The sequence below is a fragment of the Onychomys torridus genome, chromosome 9, assembly GCF_903995425.1.
Source record: "Onychomys torridus chromosome 9, mOncTor1.1, whole genome shotgun sequence".
NCBI lineage: Eukaryota > Metazoa > Chordata > Mammalia > Rodentia > Cricetidae > Onychomys > Onychomys torridus.
In genome coordinates, this window is record NC_050451.1 from 13,837,514 (window position 1) to 13,843,513 (window position 6,000).

A 6,000-nucleotide genomic window follows, 5' to 3' on the forward strand; every position below is an offset into this window, starting at 1 on the left:
ACCGCCTCCCAACGGAGAACGAGTTTCAGTCCTCCAGACAGCAGTTTCAGTGGTTCAGGGGCCGAAGTCCCCATTCGCACGCTCTCCCTTCCCTCTGCACTGTACGCCTAACAGGGAAGGGAATAGGCGCTGCAACCTGGGCCGAGCCAAGGTACAGCCAGAACCAAAACTTGGCCAAAGCTCGGGCTAGGTCAGGGGTCCTCGGGCTCTGCTTCCAAACACAGCCACTAGCGACCAGCACCGAGACGCCGTGGTGGCCACCTCCGCAAACTCCGGCAGGACAGCACGGGACCCGGCGGCCGGGAGCACACTCAGGGTGGGTGGGGGGCTGGGCGACGGTGGGGACCCGAGCTGAAGAAGGCGCCCTCCACTGGGCTCACAGGTGAGGACCGGCAGAGCCCCGGCGGCAGCAGGGTGCAGCCACACCTTCCGGGGCGCCCGCCGTGCCTCCCACTCCACGCAGCGCCCGAGTTCGGCTCAGCGGGGTCCCGGCCCGCAGCCTCCGGAGCTCGCAGGAGGTCTCAGCAAGACAAAGCCCGCGCCGCCCGCGGGGCCACAGCCCGCCGGGCAAGGGAGTCCCGGGGCCGAGGGGGAACGCGGGGAGCAGCCGCCGTCCCGAGAGGACGCTCACGAGGGCCGGCCCGAGACAATGAGGACAGGCCCGACGCTGCAGCGGGGCCGCGCGTTCCACTTACCCGGGCGCGGCGGCGGCGGCGGCGGCGGCGGCGGCACGGCCCGGTCGGCCGAGGAAGTTAGACCAAGTTCGGCAGCGCGGAGCGGGAGGGCGCGACTCGGGCCGTCCGAGCGGCGGGGGCGGGGCGCGGAGGGGCGGGGCCGCGGCGGAGAAAGAGGCGCAGCTTCCCGGCGCCGCTCGGCCACCCCGCGCGTCGGGCCCACCCAGGCCCCGCCCCCGCGCTGGCTCCTCCCCCGCGCAGGCACCGCCCCTTCACTCGCTCCTCCCCCCCCGCCCAGGCCGGGCTCCCACCTCTCGCCCCGCCCCCTCTGCCGTCAATCCACACCCCACCGCCCGCTACCCCTCCCACATGGGTCTCCTCGCCCCCTCCACGCCCCGCCTGTGCCCCGCCCCGCGGGCCGTCGAGCCCCGCCCCCACGGCTCACCCCGCCCCCACGGCTCACCCCGCCCTGAAAGCTGCCTGCCTTGGGTAGTGAAGCGCAACGCTGGCCCGCCCCTTTGTCCGGCTCTGGGCGGTGCCCCAAGCGGGATTTACCGGGGTCCGCCTTCTGTGGCTCCGCGATGCTGGCGGAGCCTGGACTTCGGCCAGTCACTTGTGGCGGTCAGTTGAGATCTTGGCCGAGTTAGGCTGTGCAAACGCCCCTCCGGCCTTAGCATCTGACCGGGAGGGAGCTGAGCCGGGGAGAACCTTGTGTTAAGGGATGCCCGGGATGACTGGGAGGTTAGAAGAAGATTGGGAAAATGGCTGGTTTTAAGATGGAAGGCGGTCCTGCCCAGCCTTGGTGGGGTAGTCCTCCAGAAAGAGGTGGAAGATATTTCTTTACAGCCGAGCCCTAAACACTCTCCCCTTCCAGTTTCAGTGCTAAAAATACCAAGCTTCTTTTGGATAGCCTGCTGAGATTTGTTCATCTCCTTTATGCTGAGGAGATGACGGGGCTAATTCTTGGAAGCGGAAGGTCACCAAAGGACAGGCAGGTAAATGTAAAATGGTATCCACACCGCTGAGATGAAAAGGGCGACCTCGGCCTAGCCTCTGCCTGCTTGTCTACAGAGCAAAGCACAGCCTTGTTCCTTTTTGGTAAACTCAAGTGGGTTTGGGAGAGCTGAGGGCCACGTCTGCCCCTCCTGGGCAACACAAAAGTGGCATGAGACTGGAACCATGTTTTTACCCATGCAGCCAACAAGTTAAGTTCATTATAAAGAGAAAACTCTAGAAACAGAGAGTGTTCCTTCCCACTGCTTGTTGTGGTTATTAGCAAGGTGGATATAGCCTGTCTCTAAAATACCCTAGACAGCTCAAGGACCTCCCTGGCAAGGAAACCTGTCCACATGGTCAACTACAGCAGACCAAAATGTGTGATTAGGGTGTCTGATGTGTGAGCACCAGGCCTTGTGTTTGTGCTGGGGCACTGCAGCTGAAACCGCTCCCTCCACACAGTTACTTTTAGAAAAGACAAGTCATTTGAAGTTGAAATCAATGCTGAGACAAAGACAAGGGCCTGGGATAGAGAATAAGGGAATGAACAGGGAAAGGTGAGAAGGTGCTACTGAAATTGAAAGCAAAAGGATGAAGAGTTAGCCTTGGGGAAAGTGGCAGGTAGTCCAGAAAGTACAAGTGTAGAGCAGTGGGTGCCGAGGCCTTAAAAAGGGCACACTCTGGAGGTGTCAAGGAGCTGAAAGGAAATTGGATAGCTCTCATTTGAAGCCTAGGTATAAAGTCTGAGGATGAAATAGAGACCAGGACAAAAAGGGCCTATGGACTGTGTCAAAGGATGGAGCCTTTTTGTGAAACCCACTGAAGGGTTTGTGGAAGAGACTGACATTCTGCTTTGCTGCTTTGGGAAGAGTAAATGTAGTAGTTGCCAGGCAAAAATTAAAAGCTGTGGATATTGCTCTGTATAAATAAAATGCTGATTGGCCAGTAGCCAGACAGGAAGTATAGGCGGGACAAGCAGGAAAGAGGATTGTGGGAAGAGTAAGGCTGAGTCAGGATTCGCCAGCCCACCATCCAGGGAGCAACATGTAACAGGCACACAGGTAAAGCCATGAAAAATGTGGCAACATATAGATTAACAGAAATGTGCTGAGTTTAAGTGTAAGAGCTAGTTAGTGGTAGGCCTAAGCTAATGGCCAAGCAGTTTTAAATAATATTAGCGTGTGTGTGTGTGTGTGTGTGTGTGTGTGTGTGTGTGTGTGTGTGTGTTTATTTGGGTCTAAGCGGCTGCAGGAGCCAGGTGGACACAGAAAACCCTCAGCTACAGGGACCAAAACTTTTGTCCTAATCTGAGCCAAGTATGAGGACAGTTTGAACTAAAGTGTTGGATGTGTTAAGATGAATAGTTGAGGGATACTGTTTGGGATTTAAGACTAATACAGGATGCAGGAAGACATATAGAAATGAAAGGGGTAATTTTCAAATTTCTCCCAGTAAGTGGGAGACAGTGCCTCAGTTATTGGGTGGGGTGGCCTGGAGGAAAGCGACCACTCTCAGGAAGACCATCTCTTGTTTTAGCCATACTGACTTGAAGATGCCTGTTAGACTCAGGGTCGCTATCTAGTTAATCACTACAAGCACAGAAGGGTCTGGTGTGATGACGCATTTTGGGGGATCATCAGGTGGTAAAAACCATAGGAGCTGAGAAGAGCTCCAAAGGGATGGAAGGTAGATACAGAAGATAATGGGAACCCAGAGAATAAGAGGGGATACGAGGCCAAAAAGAACACTGAAAGACAGACTGGGAGGCCAGGGGAGAACCAAAGCCGTATGCCCATACCCAAGACTGAGAAACCTGTTTCCAGAAAGGAGTTAGCTGCGTTAGATGCTGCTTCAGGCTCAGGTAAGACAAGGTCAGAGAAGCGTTCATTGCATTTAGCAGCATGAAGCCATTGGTAAACATGCTAAGGGCAATGTTCCTGGTATAGTGGGATGGCAACCAGATGGCCATAGACCTATTGCACAAAAAATAACCCAAGAGGGAACAGAGAACCATGAGTGATCTAATTCAGGATGTGACACATCCTGACTTTGGTGGAGATGGCTAGGCATCTCTCCCTTTGCTTCCTTTGCATAATTTCTGATTCTATCTGGCCATCTACGTGGCCTCTCAGAATAAAGGCAAATGTTTCTACTATATATCATCATGTGACTCAGTTCCAGCCAATAAGAAGTGGAAGGGTTCTTGTGCAAATTTTAAACAGCTAAAGGGAAGCAATGTGCTTTCCTCCGCCAGCATTCTTTCCAGGAATGTGCTGATGAAATCCATGGTTCCAGTAGCCATGCGTGTCTGCAGTGGAAGTCATGTATTGAGGATGTTGAAGAAACAAATCAGAATAAATGGATTCCCAAGGTCTATGGAGTCACCTAGTCTGAACTATCTTCCTATTTACTATGTAGATGAAAGGAAGAAAATTGTATTGTTCACATTTACTTACTATTTTCTACTGCTTATAACCATATCCATTTATATTTATTTGTTTGTCTGTTTTGAGAAAGGGTTTCTGTAGCCCCAGCTGGCCTCAAACTTGATATGCTGATCAGCAGGCCTCAGACTCAACAGAGATCCTCCTGTCTCTGCCCTCCTAGTGCTAGGGTTAAAGATGCATGCTACATGCAGCCTACTATTTCTAACTTTAATTTGTGTTAGCCTATTGGGGTAGTGGGTTTAGACTATGGGGAAAACTATAGGTTTGTATAGTCATGAGAATGATCTGGAGGAGGAGGAGGGAGGAGTGATGGTTCTGACCAGCAGATGAACAAAAGTGGGATAGAAGCATCTTTGCTATAAGTATGAAGTTATCTCCACCACTGTGAAGGAGGGTGGAGGCAGCAAAGATATTTCCAGTGAGGGGAGATGTTTATTCTCACCCAATGATTTCCTAGTTGGGAAGAAGGTTGTGAATGTAGGACAAGATAGGAAGAGAGTAAAACCAACACTGTGAACCATAGACTGGGTAATGATAGTTCCTGCAGACTGCGCAGCCTCTAGGGACATCTCTCTCTGGGCCAGTTGGCCACAGTGCTGCAAGATGTAAAGAGGGTAAGATGTCCACAAAGTCAGCATGACACACCCCACCCTCAGCAGGTCTCAATGGACAGCTAGATCTAACAATTACCTGCTAGCCTCAGGTTCCTTAAGAGATTCTTATAGCAACAAGGCATAGCTTCTCAGAACACAGGGGTATTTATTTTATTTTTCACTTACTAAAAAATAAAAGTTGTTAGAATGAAGGCAGCCTTGTGTGATAACAGGGTTGTACAGTAATCAGTGATTGACTTTGCATCTGGTAAAAGAGTTATATAGTAATTAACTTTGCAAGCTAGCCCTTCACTCTATAATTGCCTAGAATATGGCTGAATTATAGTGTAGACTACAAGCTTGACATGGATTACAGGAACAAGAAACAGGACTGGAATGAAGAAAGCAAAGAAGCTGCGAGTTTTCTTCTCTTGTTCTTGCTATAAATAAAACTTTGGGTAGACTTTCCCTTTGTTCTCCTCTGTCTTCTGTCTTTCCCTGTCCTGAGGCTGCTGTGGCCATCCCTACTTTATGGAACCTGTGTGTGCACAAGCAGGGATGGTGGTGCCTCGGATCAAGGAGGCATTTGGTGACCAGCTCTCCTAATTCATAACTTTCTCACCTTAAGCAAACTGTGTCAAATCTCTGAGCCATAGTGCTCTTCCCCATAAAGTCAAGACCATAGAAATGTCTACCTTATAATCTCATAGTACCAAGTGAGCAGGGCTGAAGACGTGGTTCAATGGTAGAATACTTGCCTACCATACATGAAAGCCTAAGTTCAATCCCAAGCATGACCACAAAGTTAAAGCTTTGGAAAAAGTTGGGAATGCTATAAAGAAATTCTTTGCCTATAAATGATGTCTTATTAAGACTAAACTCCCAGCTCTCTTTATAATGCTGAGGACTTTTTGGTGGCAAACATGGGGCCCCCACTTAAACTACTTTAGACAACTACAGATGGAAGATGTTACATTCAGATTACTGACAGCATTGAAAGAGCTTGAAACCAGAATTACTTTGGAAATTCAAGGCAAATGATATGGGGTGCTGGTATGAACAAATCCATACAAATCCAAGAGAGGATTATAACTGGTCCAGCAGCTCTGGTCACATGCCCAATTTTGAACCAATCACTGTGAAGAGATAGGATATCATATTTGAACAAGGCCTTGTCCTGTGCCCAAGCCAATGGTCCTTGGCACAGGGGCTATGCCATGAAAAGGAGTAGTATATACAGGACTCATACCATAAATCCTGGTAGAGTCTTATCTACTAGATTTCCCGAGG

At 50.7% G+C, this 6,000-nt stretch overlaps 1 protein-coding gene across 1 annotated transcript in view; it reads right to left on the minus strand.

Annotated features, from left to right (window-relative positions):
* The window catches only part of Tspan14 (tetraspanin 14), a 57,427-nt gene extending 56,529 nt beyond the window's left edge, over nucleotides 1-898 (minus strand). The window contains exon 1 of the mRNA XM_036199694.1: nucleotides 696-898. The gene's annotated coding sequence lies outside the window, so the exon portion shown is untranslated. The remainder of the gene's footprint in view (nucleotides 1-695) is intronic.
* Between the last annotated feature and the right edge of the window lie 5,102 nt (nucleotides 899-6,000).